The 21,212-nt window shown below is 39.9% G+C and overlaps 1 protein-coding gene across 4 annotated transcripts in view; it reads left to right on the top strand.

Annotated features, from left to right (window-relative positions):
• TBC1D5 (TBC1 domain family member 5) overlaps positions 1–21,212 on the top strand; it is a 585,769-nt gene that overhangs the window by 119,554 nt on the left and 445,003 nt on the right. Inside the window, exon 3 of one of the 4 annotated variants that reach the window (XM_040263514.1) lies at positions 19,911–19,974. The exons of the other annotated variants lie outside the window; for them this stretch is intronic. The gene's annotated coding sequence lies outside the window, so the exon portion shown is untranslated. The remainder of the gene's footprint in view (positions 1–19,910; positions 19,975–21,212) is intronic. 4 annotated transcript variants of the gene reach the window in all.

Below are 21,212 nucleotides of genomic sequence, written 5' to 3' on the forward strand. Positions count from 1 at the left end.
TGAACTGAACACTTGAATTGCCATTTTAATTTTCCTGGGGAATAAACGTACCTGATGACTATTTGCAGCTTCTTGTGGGGTTTCTTTTCTGGAAATTAGTTAAGACTTGTTAACTAAATATGATTTGGATTAAAAATTTTCATTGATAAGCTAGAGGTTTGAGTTCTTTATTGGATAAAATAATTCTATTCAGAAACATGTATTGGTGAGTTAGTTGTGCTTGTAGGAGCTAGCTCTGTGGTGGGTAGTCATCAGCCCAGTTTGTTTGAGACAGTCCTTTGAAATCCTGCTCTGTGTGTGAGTGTGCACATGCACGTGTGTGCACGCATGTGCGTACTAGGCCCTGTCACTCTTCGCGGCCTCATGGAGTGCAGCCTGCCAGGCTCCTCTGTCCATGGACCTTCCCACACAAGCATACTGGACTGGGCCACGGATTCCTGCTCCAGGCGATCTGCCTGATGCCTGCGCCAGGGGTCGAATCTGCGTCTCTTGTGTCTCTTACATTGGCAGGCGGATTCTTTACCATTGCACCGCCTGGGAAGCCCATGGAGTGCCCACTCGGTCAGTCCAGTCGCTCATGCACGTCGGCTCTGCAGCCGCATGGACTGCAGCATGCCAGAGTTCCTTGGCCTCCACCAGCTCGCAGAGCTTGCTCAAATTCATGTCCGTTGAGTCGGTGATGCTATCTAAACATCCCATCCTCTGTCACCCCCTTCTTCTCCTGCCTTCAATCTTTCCCAGCATCACGGTCTTTTCCAAAGAGTCAGTTCTTCCCGTCAGGTGGCCAAACTACTGGAGTTTCAGCTTCAGCATCAGTCCTTCCAATGAATATTCAGGACTGATTTCCTTTAGGATGAACTGGTTTGACCTCCTTGCAGTCCAAGAGACTCTCAAGAGTCTTCTCCAACACCACAGTTCAAAAGCATAATTCTTAAGGGCTCAGTTTTCTTTATAGTCCAACTCTCCCATCCATACATGACCACTGGAAAAACCATAGCCTTGACTAGATGGACCTTTGTTGGCAAAGTAATGTCTTTGCTTTTTAATACCTGTCTAGTTTGGGTAATAGCTTTTCTTCCAAGAATCAAGTGTCTTTTAATTTCATGGCTGCAGTCACGATCTGCAGTGATTTTGGAGCCCCCAAAAGTAACATCTGTCACTGCTTCCATTGTTTCCCCATATATTGGCCATGAAGTGATGGGGCCAGACGCCATGATCTTAGTTTTCTGCATGTTGAGCTTTAAGCCAGCTTTTTCAGTCTCCTCTTTCACGTTCATCAAGAGGTTCTTTTTAGTTCTTCTTCCCTTTCTGCCATAAGAATGGTGTCATCTGCATACCTGGGGTTATTGATATTTCTTCTGTCAGTCTTGATTCCAGCTTGTGCTTCATTCAGCCCAGCGTTTCTCATGATGTACTCTGTATTTACGTTGAATAAGCTGGTTAACGGTATACAACCTTGATGTACTCCTTTCCTGTTTGGAACCAGTCTGTTGATCCATGTGCAGTTCTAACTGTTGCTTCCTGACCTGCATACAGATTTCTCAGGAGGCAAGTCAGGTAATCCGGTATTCCCATCTCTTTAAGAGTTTTCCACATTTTGTTGTGATCCACACAGTCAAAGGCTTTGGCATAGTCAATAAAACAGAAGTAGATGTTTTTCTGGAACTCTGTTGCTTTTTGCCAACAACCAAAGGATGTTGGCAATTTGATCTCTGGTTCCTCTGCCTCTTCTACATCCAGCTTGAACATCTGGGAGTTCACGGTTCACATACTATTGAAGCCTGGCTTGGCAAATTTTGAGCATTACTTTGCTAGTGCGTGAGATGAGTGCAATTGTGCAGTAGTTTGGGCATTGTTTGGCATTGCCTTTATTTGGAATTGGAATGAAAACTGACCTTTTCTTGTCTTGCGGCCACTGCTGAGTTTTCCTAATTTGCTGGCATATTTAGTGCAGTACTTCAACAGCATCATCTTTTAGGATTTTTAATAGCTCAACTGGAATTTGATCACCCCCACTAGCTTTGTTTGTAGTGATGCTTGCTAAGGCCCACTTGACTTCACATTCCAGGATATCTGGCTCTAGATGACTGATCACACCATCATGGTTATCTGGGTCATGAAGATCTCTTTTGCATTGTTCTTCTGTGTATTCTTGCCACTTCTTCTTAATATCTTCTGCTTCTGTTAGGTCCATACAATTTCTGTCCTTTATTGTGTCCATCTTTGCATGAAATATTCCCTTGGTATTTCTGATTTTCTTGAAGAGATCTCTAGTCTTTCCCATTCTATTGCTTTCCTCTATTTCTTTGCACTGATCACTTAGGAAGGCTTTCTTGTCTCTCCTTGCTATTCTTTAGAACTCTACGTTTAGGTGGGTATATCTTTCCTTTTCTCCTTTGCCTTTAGCTTGTCTTGTTTTCTCAGCTGTTTGCAAGATCTGCTCAGACAGCCGCTTTGCGGTATTGCATTTCTGTTTTGGGGGGATTGTCTTGATCACTGCCTCCTGTACAGTGTCTCAAGCCTCCGTCAGCAGTTCTTCAGGCACTCTGTCTCTCAGACCTAATCCCTGGCATCGGTGTGTCACTTCTACTGTATAACGGTTTGGAATTTGATTTCGGTCATACCTGAATGGTCTAATGGTTTTCCCTACTTTCTTCAATTTAAGTCTGAATGCCTACTATCTTGCCTTAATTATTTTTAGCATCCCTGTTTTTGTTTTTTATTGTTTCCAGGTAAATTATCGCAAAGTTACTGTTTTAAGACAACACTCATTTTTAATTATATGGTTGTATAGTTCAGAAGTCCAGTATATGTCTTCCTAGCCTAAAATCAGGGTCAGAGAATCTGTTTCCTCTTCTTTCAGTTTGTTAGCAAAACTCCCTTCCGTGTGATTGTAGGACCTAGGTCTCCATTCTTTTGCTTGTTTCCTGTGCTCCAGGAGCCCTATCCAGCTTCTTTTGAGAGCTGCTTCTTGGCTCATGGCCCCCTCCCCACGTTTCAAAGCCAGCAACAGCTATTGGAATCCTCCTTGATACCTTTCTGACCCTTCTCTCCTTGCATCTTTCCTTTTGACTCATGTGATTAGATTCGGCTCACTAGAATCTCTCCAGCTCAAGGTTCATCAGTAATCATTTCTTCAAATGACTTTTTGCCTTGTGAAGTAACAGGTCTAAGGGAGTAAGACAAAGGCGTCTTTGGAGGGACTGGTGAAGTGTTTTGCCTCCTACAAGGTCTTTTAACTCTTAGAAATGTCATAGTTTGGCCAGTAAATTATAGGGTTATCCAATTTGAGCTGCCAGTAGAATTACTTAAAATGCAAATAAAACCCCAGGCTCAATTCTCTTTAAAATGTATGTTCCAGTTCTCTCCTTTGGTGTTCCCTGTCCTGGTTCCCTTTGACACTTTCACGATGGTCCTGAAGCCTTTTCCTGACTTGTCAGAAGTCAGCAAGGAGGAGGTATGTTGTTTCTTTTTTGCCCATTTGTTGTAGACAAAGGGGCTACATGTTCAGTGGTGTGATGCCTTCCATCATTCTTTTAGTCTTTTGCCTTTGAGTTCTGCCATACTTTTGTTCCTCAGTGTTTAGAGGCAAGGCAGCTTCAGGAAGTTGTGTCTAAGTTTCTGTTGTCGCTTGTAATGCTGTCCTTAGACTACTGCGTGGAAAGAGGAGGGGTTAAGACCGGCTCTCCCCACAGTGCCCACTCCCCATCTTTAGACTTTATATCGAAGAGGTCCCTGGGCATTGCATTCATTTAAATAGCTTCTTATTTTTTCAGAGGGTGTGGTTTTATATTCTAGAAACAAATTTTGTTGGTACTGCTGCCTTTTTAATAAAGTAAGTACTTGAGTATTTTTGTTTCACACTTTTGCAAATTTTAATTTAGTAGATTAAACTACATTCATTGAAGAAAACGATCATGTATTTTATGTCTGTCTAAAGACCAAATTGCCATTTTTGTCTATTCTTCAACTAAGTTTATCATCTGGAATTTTTCCCAAAGCACAGAATATAATTTTGTATTCAAATAGATTAATTTCTTGTTTGGACAATCTAAAAAAGACCAATTTATGATTTTTAATCCTTTATCTTATTTTAATAAGCTAAGTAGATATTGGATACTTGGTAATTTATAGATAGTTGAGTCTTTAATTTAATAGTGAACCCGTCAGGGTTCAGATTTACTTAAGCAATGCCTAATACATAAAGCCCATGCTCCATGCCTCTAAAGTTAGTCCCTCCTCTTCCGTTTACAATGCCAGTTTCACACTCCATTTGCTGTCGGCGGAGATGGAGCCGGCAGACACAGCACGTCACCGATTTCACTATATCATACACGAAAAGTACACTAATATGCCGTACAGAAAGCCCAACTCACATAAACCACCACTTAGCATGTTTAAGAACGTATCTGACTTATTGATGAGCTTAAATATCTTCCAGTCGAGCGTGACACCCACGTGGCCTGCATGCATTCACGTACTCATCTCAGAGCAAGTGCTGCTTTGGCTGAGGAATGAACACGTCTCCGCTTTATGTATCACAATGAAGATCAGACCTTAGAGAGCTTTTCTCTACCCATCGGAATCCCTAAATCTTGTCACAATTAAATTTTTCTCAGGATTCTTCAGATAAAGTATACTCCGGAAGACAACTTTTAACAACCTTATTACACATCAGTATTTGCATGTGGTTGTTCTGAGTGGGGGCAAGAGCATTCGTCTTAATTTCTCTTTTCCTTATGTTTCTCTTTTCTCTTATGTTCTTGTGTAAACTCTACCTTGTAAATTAGCCTCAAAATAGGTTGACTGTATATGTTGTAAAAATATGTACAATATTTAAAATTTTTTCTCACTGAGATATTTTATTGAAATTGGTAGTTATCAAAGCATAATACCTACTTTATGTAGATAACTGACCTAAACCTCAGAAAATGAAATAAAGAAATTAGAAGTAATATAGATGTGAAAAAATGAGGGGTGCACTGTGGTTCATATAAAGGGTAAAGAATAGATGAGTATGGTGTTGCTTTTGGCCTCTGTGGGCATTTATGTGTATTATAGAATTCGGACACTTTAAAAGAAAAATATCCTAGCCTCTTCTTTTAGTGAAATAATATAATAGGAAGTAATGTGTTTAAACATTTTATGGTTTCCTCAGGTACTTAGGTTATATTCTGATACTTCCTTATTCAAACAAAAAGAGAAACAATTTACAAATTATGGTTTCTTTTTTACTTTCTCCAGCGCTGCTTGGGTAAGCTTCTGTGAGCTCTTTATCTTTGGACACTGTGGTCCTTTTGTGAGTCATCCTGGACTCAGCTGTCTCATGAAGCCAGTCAGTCCCTTTCATTTTCGTTGCTTTCCACAGGTATATTATAGAGTTTGTTAATAGTGTGGCTCAATCTTCAGCCTCTGCTTTTTACTCGTCCTCTCCCTTCCTTTTCCAGGTCTGCACTATTGCACCCTCATAGCACACTCTACAATCTGGAGCTCGGGGTCAACATACACACACTGCTGAGCTTAAAATAGACAACCAGCAAGGACCCACTGTGCAGCGCAGGAAACTCTGCTCAAGGTTGTGCAACAACCGAAGTGGGAAGAGAGTAGACCCATGTATAGATAAAATGGGGTCACTTTGCTGTCCACCTGAAACTAACACAGAACTGTTAGCCACCTATACTCCAATATAAAATAAAAAGGTAAAAAAGTCAACAAGTAAAATCTGTCCTCTGTGCCTTTTACCACATTCTCATGTCTCTACTCCATTTCCTACTGTCTCGAATACTTTGCTTCCCAACATGTTGAAATGCTTGGAAGAACGGAATGCATCCTCTTGTCCCAGCAGAATTTAGCCGTTCTTAGCTTGCCTCCCTTTATCTTTAGGATCTGTTTCTTAGACCTAGGAATTTGCTCCCTTACTCATCATATCTAATTAGTTTATAGTTGTAGTGGGTTTTGCTTCTGTCAGATCCTTACCATTCTTAAAGGCCAGCCCCATCTACTCCTTTACAGCCTCATGCCTCGAATACTTCAGAAGGGTTTGCTCTGCTCATGTCTGGAGTATTTGATGCCCTTTCTGCGCTGAACTCCATCCCATGTGTTGTTGTCACGTTAATTTCCCTAAAGTGTTGTTTTTATTCTGTCATTCTTCTACTTTGCTGTTATTGTTCAGTCACCAAGTCCTGTTCGACTTTTAGCAGCATGCCAGGCTTCCGTGTCCCTCACCATCTCCTGGAGTTTGCCCAAGTTCTGTCCATTGAATCAGTGATGCCATCCAACCATCTCATTCTGTTTCCCTCTTCTTCTGCTTTCAGTCTTCCGCAGTATCAGGGTCTTTTCCTGTGCGTCAGCTGTTTGCATCAGGTGTACAAAGTATTGGAGCATCAGCTTCAGCATCAGTCCTTCCAGTGAACACCCAGGACTGATCTCCTTTAGGATAGACTGGTTGGATCTCCTTGCAGTCCAAGGGACTCTCAAGAGTCTTCTCCAACACCACAGTTCAAAAGCATCAATTCTTCCGTGCTCAGCCTTGTTCGTGGTCCAGCTTTCACATCCGTACATGACCATTGGAAAGACTGAAAGTGGAAGTGTTAGTTGCTCAGCTGGGTCTGACTCTTTGTGGTCCACCAGGCTCCTGTATCCCTGGAATTTCCAGGCAAGAATGCTAGAGTGGGTATCCATTTCCTATACAGACCTTTGTTGGCAGAGTGATGTTGTTGCTTCTTAATACAGTGTCTAGGTTTGTCATTGCTTTCCTGCTTAGGAACATTTAATAACCCCACTCTGTCTGTAGATTGAAATTTGGAATCTCCAACCTGATTTTCATATTTTTTAAAAATTGTAGTGTAAGCTTCAGGTGTATAACACAGTGATTCAGTTATATATACATTCTTTGTCAGACTCTTTCCCCTTATTGTCTGGATGTGCTGCAGCATTCTCTGACCCCATGGTCTGAAGCCTGGCAGGCTCCTCTATCCATGGCGTCTTTCAGGTGAGAGTAGTGGAACCCATTGCCACTTCCTTCTCCTGTCTTGGCAGGTGGATTCTTCACCACTTGAGCCCTTTTCCCTTTTAGGGTTTTACAAAATACTGATTCTAGCGTGATTTTCAAGGTTCTTTGGTGGAGTTGTCCTAAGCTTATTATTTAGCCTGTGTTCCACTGCTGCTGCTGCTGCTGCTAAGTTGTGCCCTTCTCCAATGCATGAAAGTGACAAGTGAAGTCGCTCAGTCATGTCCGACTCTTCGCAACCCCATTGCCTGCAGCCCACCAGGCTCCTCTGTCCATGGGATTTTCCACGCAAGAGGACTGGGGTGGGGTGCCATTGCCTTCTCCGTGTGCTCCGCTAGTGAGTAACAAAAAAGTCTTCCATTTCTGTCAAAATGGTGCCAACATACTGAGAACTTTCCTGGATTTGCATAGCCTTCCTCATCTCACTTCTCCTTTTGTCCTGTGATCCTGTCGTATTTTTTTTAAACGTGCTCTTCTAAAGCTTGTGTACTTTTTTCCTAACTTGGAGCTCATGTCCTGCACACTCCGTGAAATCTTTCTGAAAAATTTGGTTTACCTTGATCTCACCCTCTCTCAAGTCCTGTTTTGATTTGTTACCTATACAAGGCCCTTTTTGTTTGGTGTTTTGCACTATTACTTGTTTGTAGTTGGGCCTAGATTCTGTACTGTTAATTATTAATAGATTTTAAGTGTGAAGAGATGAGGGACCATGTTTTGTTTCCTTAGATCTCTCTTATGGACTAAGTATTAGTCATTACAAATCTCAGATGATAAATTGATATTTGCTCATTCATTATTTTCATAAATATTAATTGATTACCCAAGAAGTATTGATAATGGGTTAAACAAAAGAAGTAAAGACCCTATATTCATGGACTTTTCCATTCTAGAAGGGAGAGAGAAATATCCTGCAGCTAACTTAGCAGTACTTATTTAATTACGGTTGAGGACTGTGGTTTGCTACGTTTTTGACAAGTGAAAACCCTGAAAATCGCCTTCTTTTTTTCGGCTGCTGTTATTGGTATGTATACTTTTTCTTACCTCAAGCGTGAATTTTGATACAGTAAACTGCTCTCAGGTTTTCAGAGGGTAAAGCAGTTGTTTTCTTCTGTGTGTACTCAGCACTGACAGGCCGTGCAAGAGAGTGGAAAGGGTGATTCGCATTTTCTTTGACATTTGTCTGTTTTCTTTAGTTAAAGTATAATTCAGAGTTCTTAAAGTGCTGAATATGGCTTTTATTTTTTCACTTCCCCTTAGCATATATGTTAAAAAAAAACAAAACAAAAACCAAAAGCACTTCTACTGGACGGTGATTTTGATGGATATAGGTGGAATATTAAACCAAATGCTATAAAGAAAATTCACATTTAAACAGTTAAAGTAATTTGTTTATCATTGAATATCTATGAAAAATTTATATTTAATATACTAAAGTTCTCTTTTATAGAAGAAGATTAAAGTTAAATACATTATTAGACATGATTATTTTAACTTAAATGTTTCTTCCAATGGCTTGAACGATATCACATGTTTCCTAGGTATGGTTTTTTGAGATTGTAATAACCATAGAAAGTTAATGTTGAAAGAATGGCAAAGTATGCACTGAAAAGAAAAATTATTGTATTTGCAAATGTAAAATCATAATTTACATAAATGTTATAGTTAGGGACATTATGAATGTAAATATGCCTTCTCTATTCTCAGTCCTGTAATGCCGTTCTTTGTCCAGTGGGAGATGAAGAGTGATGTTGAGACTGCCGTTTAACCTATTATAACAGCTTTAAAAAAATTAAATAGCGTTGATGTAAATATGAGGAGGGAAAAGTGTATTTGTCTCCATTAAGTGACATAAAAAGCCATGTAAGAATAACAGGCGGGTGGGTGTGCATTAAGCAGTGAAATCCCTAAATTCAGATGCTAATTATAAGTACAAGGACAATTGCCTCCCACATACTTAACTGTTGTCTGTTTTCTTTAGTTAAAGTATAATTCAGAGTTCTTAAAGTGCTGAATATGGCTTTTATTTTTTCACTTCCCCTTAGCATATATGTTAAAAAAAACAAAACAAAAACCAAAAGCACTTCTACTGGACCGTGATTTTGATGGATATAGGTGGAATATTAAACCAGATGCTATAAAGAAAATTCACATGGTTACTTTTGAATGTTCTTTATTGAGTACCTTACTTGCTTCCCACTGTTAACAAACAAATGTTTAGCGGTAAAGTTAAAATTATTTAAATGTATCTGAGCACAATTTACTTTGCTGTTGTGTACCAGGGACTCAAGCTTTAGATTGTGGTTAGTACAGGGATTGTGAGCATGTTTGCTTAGATTATTATAGTCTTAAAGCTTCCCTTGGTGATGCTCTTTAGCATCATGGCTTCAAAGTGATATATTGCTTTTCCATCATCAGTTTTGACATTTTTTAAGTATTAAAGAAGAAGGAATTTCCTTCGCATTTTCTGCAAACCCTTTCAATGATAATTTTGTAATGTATTCTTCAATTGTTGAAAAGTATATAGTATGGAAACCCTGTTCTTAGAAGGTAGCTGGCTTTTATGCATAGAATAGCAGGGAAAGTGTTATAGACTTAAATTTTTTTAAAACTTTGTTTTTAGAAAAAAGAGTACAAAAAAACCCCTTTGTAATCTTGCCACTTTTTTATTCTTAGGTATGCTTTTTATTTAGCTTTTAGTAACTTGTAATTTAAGATCACAGTTATTAGGTGTATTTCTGCATTTTATATATCACTCCCAGATGCTACAGTATTAGTTTTTATCACTGCATATTTTATGAAATGTCAGCCTTCTGTTGGCTGTTCACGCAGCATTGTTAGTGATCAAAGACACAACATAAAGGAGAGGAATCTAAACAGTTGGCTTATCTTTGTCCTTCACTGTGACAAAAATACTATAAAATTACCTTATAAAAAGTCAAATAAAGGCATCATTTAACATGCAATGAAAGGATAAATGTCTTTGTTTTTTAGTTAAATAAAATCTTAAAATGTTTAATATCAAGGAAATCCAGTTATAAAGAGACATAATTTCTAATTGTGCCAAGTTTTCTTTTGTAAGGGATGGGGGTAATGTATGTGGTATGGTGGCAGTGCCGTCTCTAGGAAAGGCCACACAATTTTTAACAACACAAAAAAGTGACTCAGTTTAAATTCTTAGTTTTTGTTACTCAAAGTACATCCTAGAAAAGCGGTTTGGGCATTAGGCTGTATGTGATCTTATTTATTATTGTCTTGAATTGACTTACTTTCTAGATTAAAACTATATTCTATAGATTTACCAATTCTTTTTTCTCTAGTTCAATTTCAAGGTTAAAGTATAGAATGGGAAAAAATTATCAAAGCCTGAAAGACGATCTATAAGAATAAAAGTCTTGAATGATTTTGATCAGCTGTTGTGTGTGCCCACCACAGCAGTTGGTTCAATCAGTTTTATGTTTTGGGATGCTTTTATTAAAATGAGCTGCTGCTTTCAGTAAATCACTGGAAAGATGCGGGCTTTATGCGTCCTTCTTTGGGTGGAGGCATGGCAACAGTCGTTTCTCCTTGTAGCCTTGTGAGTCACTGGAGGTGGAGACGACTCCTGACCACCGCAGGCTTCAGTGGGTATTTCCATACAGAAGTAGAATGAGGATTTAGACTTAAGTGATTTTTGTATAAATACATGCACTTTTATGGCAACATGCAGGAGACTGCCATTTCTAAAGAAAAATAATTGTTAGCAGATAATAATGATTTTAGTATCTTTTTATTGTACACAGTTTCAGTTTTTATAGATCACTGAAAGCTTCATTGTTTTCATCTGGGAGAATCTGACTTTTGAAAAGCAGTTTGAAGGAGAGCTAGTGGATACTTATAAATTAGAGGCCTCTTTTTTGTCGTAAGGTGCCCAGAACTCTGCCAGAGTGAGGTCCCTTGTTTGACAACATTGGTATTACCTGCGAGCTTGCTGGAAATGCAGAATATAGGTGCCCAAACCCATGCCTGCTGAATCAGAATCTGCATTTTGATCAACATTACCAACTAATTTGTATACATATTAAAATTTGAGAAGCTTCTCAGCCAAAACCTCTCCTTTTCTCTGCATGTGTGTGTTGTAATTGTGAAGAGGCAGATTGGAGTTAGTCGGTCATTGGCCGTTCGGGGGTTGGAGGAGACGACAGGAAGTTGACATTAGAATTTTCATGGGGCCCTGAAGTAGGCAAATATTTGATCTAGAACTCTCCAGGGTTTTGGTCTTTAAGTAATTACAGTTGGGATCTGTAGCTCCTCTGTATTATAGGTGGGAAGCTTCACAGGACTCTGCTAATGTTAAGCAGTTGGTTTCTTTTGGTTCTTAAATCTTGACAAATTCCTGATAATCTGGTACTTTCTCCCAGTAACATTGTAGCAGCATTTCCATAGTATATAGTCTGTGGTATGTTTTTCCCAGGTGAAGCTCTCAGTAGAAAAGCCTGTGGTCAAATAAGTTTAGAAAGCACTGTATACTTTACTCCTCTTTAAGAGAATTACAACATATATTGATTTGTATTAAAAAATCTTAAGAACCTGGTGTAGCTTTATTCCGTGTAGCATTTTCCAAATTTACTTGACCATGGCATTCGGCATCCTTTTTCTTTAAAAAAAAAAAAAAAAAAAAAAACCACAACCATTCTTATCTTTCAGCATATGCACACACTGGCTTCTTTCCAGTGTTTATTTTTTCTTAATCAAAATAAGAGATGAAGACAACTTTTGAAATTGTCCTGATGGTTACGCCACTAACAACACACTTTCCATTCTTGTTCCTTGTGCGAATGATACTGCTACAGCCCTTGTCTGCTGAGGGGACTAAGCGTGGCAGACACCTCCAGATCTGGGAGAACTGAGAGGGCATCTTCTAGAATGTGAATGTGAATCTTCTAAAACTGAATGGGCATCTTCTAGATCTCTGAATGAGATCCCAGTCAGATTTGGTGGGCAAGTGGAAGGGAGGACAAGGAGCAGTCTCAGTATTTGCTAGAATGAGGACAGCCATGAGCAAGCGATGAAACAAGTTTAATATTTCAGTTGAATGGTTCCTGAAATCCTAACAAGTGAGTAAGCCAGGTGCCTATTGGAGTAAGTAAAGTATAGTCCAGAAAATGTATGAGAGCTGAAATCCAGGAATTTCCAGCTAAAGGATTTTCCAGAGGGGTTTGTAAGAAGTAAAGTTGGCCATTGTACTGTGTGCTGGAGAGCCTGCGGCAAGAAGCCACTGTAGTGTTTGAGGGTAGGGGGACAGAGGAAGGAATCTTAGCAGAGAATTGCAGGAGGTGAGATAGGATAGACCAAACAACCTTGGAAGTCTTGGAGCTGAAGTGTTCATCACTCAGTCGTGTCTGACTCTTTGTGACCTGCCAGGCTCCTCTGTCCATGGGGTTCTCCAGGCAAGAAAACTGGACTGGGTAGCCATTCCCTTCTCCAGGGGATCTTCCCGACCCAGGGATCGAACCCAGGTCTCTTGCAATGAAGGCAGATTCTTTAACTTTCAAGCCACCCGGGCTAACATCCCAAATGTAATATACTGTGATAGTTGAAATCAGTGCTAGACTTTGGAGTAAGAGCGAGAGGGCTCGCTTCTGATGAGTTCACGCCATGAGACCTCACTCTCTTCAACTTACCGTGGGAATAATATGGTAGAAAAAATTGCAAATGGTGGCTTAACAGATAATTTAAGAACAGTGTTCTCTTTGCCTCGATTCGCTGTGGACATTTTACCTCATTTATCGTGCAGGTACATCTCTTCCCTTCCTCCCATCAAACATGTGGACATGTGCACAGTTTTTCCCCTCAACTTGGAGCAAAGATTATGTTTATGTCTGAAAGCCTGTCAGTGTATATTCTTAATAGGGATATTCTTGTCCATATCTATAGTATACTATTCAGCTTCAGTAACTTGAGTATATGTACATCTAATCTGCTCTCCATATTCCAGATTCCTCACATGAAACCACAATATTCCTCACAGAAGCATTTCTCCCTTCAGCAAATATCCAGTCGAGGACCAGACATTGTATTTAGCTGTTTTGTCTCTTTTGCCTTCTGTAATTTGAAATGGTCACACAGCCTTTCTTTTTTCATGATGTTAACATTTTTGAGTGATTCAACCCTTCATTTGTCTGTCTGTCACTCCTCATTTGGGGTGTCTGCCTTTTCCTCATGATTAGATTTGGGTTCTGCATTCCAGCCAGAAGACTGCATAAATGACGTTGTATCCTCCTTGGAATGGCACAGATAGAGGCACACTGGGAATGTTACCTGTGATCAGTCAGAATGTTACCAGATTTCTCCACCATAGAGTTCAAGGTTTTTGTTTTGTTTTGTTTTCCTTGTAACTATAATAAGCAATCAGCTGGGAAACACTTTAGAATCATGTGAATATCCTGCTCCCCATCAAAATTTTCATCTAGATTTAGCTTCTGTTGAGGATTCTTGCCTGGTATAGTTTTTTCTATAGTGGTTGTAAACTGCTGACTTTCCAATTTAAGCCCTCCTCCTAGTCAGTAAGAGCATTCTTCTGTAAGGAAAACCCTTCTGATTGATTGATTCACTTACTTATCCATTTAGTCATTTATTATTGGTATGAGCGCATGGATGTCTGTTCTTTTCAGTCGTTTGTAATTCATTACTTATTTCGATGCTCAAATTGTCCCAAGTTTGGTTTAGTAGAAGTACATGGCATTCCCCCATCACATTTTTGAGTGCTTTCTTACTTTCTGGCAAAGCAAGTTGTCACAGACTTATCTCTGATCTATTCCGCCCTGGCAGCTCTTGGCCATTTCCCTGAGGAACTCTGATTGCTTTTAGTGGGGTAATAGTATTAGTGAACTGTGCTCATCCCTGTGGGGTCTTGGCTTTAGGTCCTTTTAGAGAAGAGAGTGCCCATAGAAAGTATGGGCATATGTATATTTACACATCGGCATTGATACAGAAATATATACAGACATCCAAACTGATAAACACACATACACCCGTTTTAGAAATCTTAGTTCACATCAGTATCTCTGATCCTTCCACCGCGTTCGTTCTTGTCTCCACTTCTCCGTATTTACATGTTCCTTTTTTCACAGCTAGAACGTTGGCTTCCAGCGGGATTAACACACTAACTTCTTCGTGCAACTCAGATCGTCTCAGAATTGGTTCATCATGGTGTTAGAACCAGCATGTTTACCGGCAGCCGCGCCAGTTCCAGGGTCGTTTGAAGTTCTCCTCCTCACCCCACTCAGTTATAAGTATATGATCAGATGCCGTGTTCTCAGTTACTTGGATTACTTCTTTCTTTTTTTATCCCCTAAGTGTGAACATAGCTGAGTTCACTCATTTTAGTTTCCTTGTAGTGTCACATTGTTGATTTAATTGTTTGAATCTGTAGAAAATGATTGACTTTTCAAAAAAATAAGATTGTATGAAAAAGTCCTTCCATATCCCCCATTTACTCGGTCCTTTATAGGTAAACAACTGTTTTTTTTTTGTTGTTTTTTTTTTTTTAGTTCATCCTTCCTTTTATACAGATAAGCAGGTAATTTTTCTTACATTTTTTATTTCCCCTTTGTTATCAAAAGTGTAGTATACTATATATGTTCTTCTGCAATTTGCTTGTTTTCATTTATCTATCTCTTGGAAATCATGTCAGTTTTAGAGACTTCTCATACATTTCATTAGTTTTCATTAGAAAACTAAGATCATGGCATCTGGTCGCATCACTTCATGGCAAAAAGATGGGAAACCAGTGTCAGACCATATTTTCCTGGGCTCCAAAATCACTGCACATGGTGACTGCAGCCATGAAATTAAAAGACGCTTACTCCTTGGAAGGAAAGTTCCGACCAACCTAGACAGCGTGTTAAAAAGCAGAGACATTACTTTGTCAACAAAGGTCCACCTAGTCAAGGCTGTGGTTTCTCCAGTGGTCATGTACGGATGTGAGAGTCGGACTATAAAGAAAGCTGAGTGCAGAAGAATTGATGCTTTTGAACTGTGGTGTTGGAGAAGACTCTTGAGAGTCCCTTGGTCTGCAAGGAGATCCAACCAGTCCATCCTATAGGAGAGCAGTTCTGGGTGTTCATTGGAAAGACTGATGCTAAAGCTGAAACTCCAGTACTTTGGCCACCTGATGCCAAGAGCTGACTCATTTGAAAAGACCCTGATGCTGGGAAAGATTGAGGGCCGGAGGAGGAGGGGACGACAGAGGATGAGATGGTTGGATGGCATCACCGACTCTATGGACATGGATTTGGGTGGACTCTGGGAGTTGGTGATGGACAGGGAGGCCTGGTATGCTACGGTTCATGGGGTTGCAAAAAGTTGGACACGACTGAGCAACTGAATGGAACTGAACTGAACCGTGGTTTATTCAACCAGTCTCTTACATGTGTATTTTAAAGTAATTTCTGGTATTGTGCGATTGCAAATAATGCTAGGATGGATATACTTGTGTATATGCATTTTCACATTGTTGCAGGTTTATCGTCAGGGAAATTCCTGGAAATGGGCTTACTGATTCAAAGTGTAAATGCTTCTGTAGTTTAGTCAGATACTTGCACGGTTCCTTTGCTGGGCTGGTGTTTACCACTTTGCATTTCCAGTAGGAGCGTCAGGAGTGCCTGTTTCCCTACAGCCTTGCCAACAGTATACCGCGAAAGTTTGGGATTGTTCTCAATCTGATAGATGAAAAAGGGTATCTCAGTGTACATTTAATTTGCATTTCATTTTATTATGAGTGGAGCTGAATGTCTTTTCATCTGTTTAAAACCCACTTTCTATAGGTCTTTTTTAGAAAGCTGTCTGCAGTGATATTAATCATTTATTTAGTGAGTTATACTACAAATGTTTGCTTCTTGTTTGTCATCTCTATTTTGATTTTGCTTCCGGTATTTTTGTCATGTAAAAGTTTTATATTTGTATTTTAGTTCTCATTAGAAAGAGTTTTCCTCTTAGAACTCTCAGGTTAAAGGAGATATTCAGCTTGTATGGTTTCATTATTTACACTTAAATCTCTGATCTGTTTAGAGTTTATTTTTGTGTATGGTGTAAGAAGCAGACCCAGGTTTTGTCTCCTTTGTCTTTTCCCCAAATGCCTATCCACTTGTTTAGAAGCCCACACTTATGCCAGTGTTCCGAGGTGTCGCTTTATCGTAGCTAAATCTGTTTTGGGTCTTTGTGTTCTGTTTCCCTGGGCTGTCTGTCTCTTCCATTGTACCACACTGTTTTAAGTACGGAGGCTTTGTAGTATATTTTGATGAGAGTTGCCACCACCTGTTTCTTTTCAGTGTGTGCTAACTTTTCCTGAATTTTTATTTTCCATTTGAACTTCAATATAACATTCTCTAGCTCAAGTTAAATTTGTAAATTTATAACATGTTGATGTTGAGATGTACCAGCCAAGGACAAGATTTTTTTTCCCCCCCCTATCATTTAGGCCTACTTTTGTGTCTTAAAGAGTGTTTGTTCATGTAAGTTTTGAACATTTCCATTTATTCCTATATTTAACATTGTTTATTACTATTTTAAATGGGACTTTCTTATTCACTAGATACCCTATCTGATGTTATTTGTATATGTGAGTATTACTGGTTTTTGCATGTTTATCTTATGTCTTGCTCCCTTGCTGAATTATTTTGTTTTTTGAGTTTCTTCATTGATTTTTCTAGGGTTTTCCATCTCATCTGCACCAGGTTTTGTTTGCAAATAGGTTTTGTTTTTTCTTTTCTTTTTTTTTTAATGTTTTTAGTGGTGTTCTCTATTCTGATTTCAATTATTAATATGTCCAGGAAAAAAGTAAGAGTGCTCATAGTGAGCTGCCTTCTCTGTTTTTGACCTTAGTAGGAATGAATGTTACATTGAGAGGTATCCACATGAGAAAAGATAAAAGTACATGAAATAATGCGCTGTTCCCATGGCTTGAGAAGCACTCTGTTTATTTACATGTGTATTTATGTGAATTACATATCACTCTCTAATACCTCTCTTCCCTTTCATAGCCAAGTATTTTGAAGGAGTTATCTCTGCCTGGCAGCTGTTCACCTTCATTTCCTCACCTTCCACTCTCACTCCTCCAACAGCTCCGTTCTGGTTTCCCTCTTGTAAAAACTAAGGCCCCCCTTTATGACCTCTGTGTTACTGTATCTCACGGGATGTCTTTGTTCTTATCTTTGTCTTACTTTCTTCCTTTTCCTCTGAATAACATTGCAGACCATGCCTTCTTCTAACTGTGCTTTTCTGTTACTGTAAAATCACATTCTTCTGCTTGTTCCTTTTCAGTTTTCTAGCTCCTGTTTTTCTACTTCATTTCTAACAGCATGTCCTGGGCTGCTGCTTTTATAATTCTAGTCTGTCTTTTTGAGCTTTATGTATATTAGCTTTCAAAGCAAACCTGTGGCCTGAATTTTCATTAGTTATAAATAAATTAGTAGTTATTCTGGGAGTAACGTTGCTAATCCACACCTGTCTTCTGAAATGAAGATTTGCACATCCGCCTGCCTGTTTAGTGTCTCTTTCCACTGTGAGATGTCAAATCACTTCGCAGTGTAAGTTCTGAGTCCTCTCTCAAATGCCTCTAGTTTTGTTTAAGTGACTAGTATCTTTATATCTCTCGTTGTGAAAGCTGGACACGAGCATGTTTGTTGAGCCTTCTTTTTCACTCATGGTCTTTATCTGCTGCATCTTCAGGTTGTGTTGATCATCTGTCTATTCTCTCTAGTTTTCTCATCGCACGGGTGTGGACGTGGTACTCCTCCTGCAGTGCATGGTGTCATCTGCTGGCACGGGGGCCACCCAGAGCAGCACGGGGGTCTCATCCGGCCCGCGGGCAGTGTCAACCTCGGGGGCTACCTGCATGCCAGTTAGGTCTAGTTCTTGAGATCCAGGCAAGGACTGAAGACATGAAGACAGAAGCGGGTAACTGGAGGCATGGGGTCTGAATGAGACTGCGAAGCAGGAGAGCAGCCAGGGGAGCAGGCAGGGAGGAGGGGAGTGAAGCTCAAGAGGAACCCTGGAGGACCAGAGAGAGCTGTCCCGGAGGGCCCTGGACAGGCTTATAAGGCGGCAGCGCCAGGACAAGGGCCAGAGACTGAGGGGGTGATCGTCGGGGGGAAACAGTTACAGAAACAAAGAAGTCAGAATGCCAGGAAGGAGATTTTAGATATCAGGGCTACAGACTCATCCGGGAGGACAAGGACATGGGAAAGGACATTACCTTTTCAGTTTAAGAGTACAGTTTCAGTAACTTGGAAAGGGCAGGAATTATATAAAAAAGGATTTGTGCTTTTCCTAAAGACAACGTTGAAGAAAACTCTGCCATAAGCAAAATGAGAAATTTTTGACAAGTTGGAGTAATGCTAGTTTAGTATTTTGCTGTACTTTGAAAAATTTTGTAAAATGTAAAATAAGTGCAGTTTAACAAAATCCATCATGGATTGGAAATAGAAACAGTGATAGGAAGTGACAAGTATGGTGAACTGGCCCTTTTCAATGTTGTGGTGTTTGTAAACAGTGGGAAGGAACCCGCTGGAAGCAAGTAGTGAAACCTCCCAGATTTTCACATGATAATCAGATGTAGGAAGCAAAATGCCGGGAAAGCAAAAGGTGAGGAATAAGTGCAGAAATACCATCGCAGGCTGCATGGTGGCAGGGACCTGGCAACCTGTAGTAGTATCTTTTTGTTTTTAAGAAATATGAATTTTAATGAAGATTATTTCCCTTTGGTGTAAGTGCTGTTGTTCAGTCGCTCAGTCGTGTCCCACTCTTTGTGATGCCATGGTCTGCATGCAGCACCCCAGGCCTCCCCGTCCATCACCACCTCCCAGAGTTTACGCAGACTCATGTCCATTGAGTCAGTGATGCCATCCAGCCATCTCATCCTTTATCCTCCCCTTCTCCTCCCGCCTTCAATCTTTCCCAGCATCAGGGTCTTTTCTGATGAGTCGGCTCTTCTCATCAGGTAGCCAAAATATTGGAGCTTCATTTTCAGCGTCAGTCCGTCTAGTGAATATTCAGGATTGATTTCCTTTAGGATTGACTGGTTTGATCTCCTTACCATACAAGGGACTCTCAAGAGTCTTCTCCAACACCACAGTTCAAAAGCATGAAGTCTTGAGCACTCAGCCTTCTGTGCGGTCTAACTCTCACATCCATACATGACTACTGGAAAAACCATAGCTTTGACTAGATGGACCTTTGTTGGTTATAAGTGAGACCTGTGAAAACATCGGAACAAAATGAAAAGAAAAAAGGGAGGCGGGGATTTAGATAATCCGCACTCTCTTATCCCCAAGGCCTGTATGAGGACAGGGCAGGGCGGGCTGCTCTGGCTGCTGCAGGGCCCAGCCTGGAGCAGGGACTCAGCGCTGCAGGCCCTAAGGGCCCTGCCTCCTGGGAAGCCAGCAGCCAAGCCTCCGCCTCCCCGCCTTGTGACGGGAGGCCCCGTCTCTTCTGTCCCAGCTCACACTCCACTTCCCTCTGCCTCGGGGCTCTCTAGGAGCAAAGACGCCGCAGGCTCTAGCCGCCTCGCAGGCTGGAGTGAGGACAGTGCCAGTGCCGCCAGCGTCTCTTATGTTTGCATGGGTTTCTGAAAGATTCCTTTCATTCACTTCATCACTTTAAGGTAGTTTTCTTGTTTTCCTGGTTAAAATTTGTTTTTGATTTAAAAAAATCATGAATGGCATTGAGTATTATCAATTTTTTTTTCTGAGTCTCCTGAAATGATGCTCTAGTTTTGCTTCTAATGGGTTGTGTGATATGGAATGTTTTACTAACTGCAGACCTCCAGAACATTTAATACATAAAAAGATTTGTAGTCTGTTCTTCAAGAAATGAGTAGTCACTTTGCTCCTTGATTACATAGGTCTTGTTTTGAATCCTGAAGGTTGTGGATTGATGACAGCTCTTCAGAAATCAGCAAGACTGAAACGGATTTGGGGAGTAAGAGGGTCAGCTCTGAATTTGCACATGTACTCTACTTTTTTTCCCTTTAAGCTCAAATTTGATTTTTTTTTTCTTCACAATCTCTGATATATGTAGGTTTCAAATATCTATTAACTAGAATGAGTACAGAAAATTGATAATGCAGTTTCTAATTTATATGGATGTTCAAGTAATAGTGTAGGTCATGTTGGAGGGAGGCTGAAAGCCCCATAAGTCATTCTGTAAAACTTTAAAATGGACTAAGTTTGTATTCCATTTTTATTTACTACTGTTTACGGAGTTTTTGGGAGAAGGTGATGGCACCCACTCCAATACTCTTGCCTGGAAAATCCCATGGACGGAGGAGCCTGGTGGGCCGCAGTCCATGGGGTCACTAAGAGTCGGGCATGACTGAGCGACTTCACTTTCACTTTTCACTTCCATACATTGGAGAAGGAAATGGCAACCCACTCCAGTGTTCTTGCCTGGAGAATCCCAGGGACGGGGGAGCCTGGTGGGCTGCCATCTCTGGGGTCGCGCAGAGTCGGACACGACTGAAGCGCCTTAGCAGCAGCAGCACAGAGTTTTTACACAGTGAACAGGAGATGTTAATTTGCAGTTTGTATTAATGGGTTATAATAACCTCAATCTAATAATACTGTATTAAGTGTCTTGCAAATAATGATGATTTTTAAAAATGATTACTTTTTAAATCAATAGTTACCTGAGATTTTGGATCACTTCTGTGGAGTATTAGCTGTATATTACTTTCCAAAAGATATTCTGGAAAATACTTGATTTTAATCTAATAACTATAGTAGCTTTTGCATGGTTAATCATTTTCCTCAGTAAAATTAAATTAACTGTTGGAGGGGAATTTGATTAAGCCATTTCTTCTCAGTTTTCTCCTCTTTCTTATTATTTTGTGCAGTTTAGCCAGAGTTGGAATTCCTGTTTTATCAGAAGCCATTGGTGTGTATTGGGATCCTTCTTTGGGGCCATGATATGATTTAGTACTTTGGGGTTATTTGTTGTCATTATTGTTGTTTTTGTCAGTGTAATAATTACCCATTTGTCAAAAGTGTATGTGTGATTGAAACAAAAAGATTTTTAAAATGTGTGAGCTGTACTGTTATAAAGCTTTATTTAGTATTGTAAAGTGTTATATTTAACTTTTCTGAAGGAATATAATTCTGTCATCTTGAATTACAGTAAATCAAACATTTCTTATGCTAATTATTCTAATGTAATTTGTATATTCAAA

The sequence above is a fragment of the Oryx dammah genome, unplaced genomic scaffold (genome assembly GCF_014754425.2).
Source record: "Oryx dammah isolate SB20612 unplaced genomic scaffold, SCBI_Odam_1.1 HiC_scaffold_2, whole genome shotgun sequence".
Taxonomy (NCBI): domain Eukaryota; kingdom Metazoa; phylum Chordata; class Mammalia; order Artiodactyla; family Bovidae; genus Oryx; species Oryx dammah.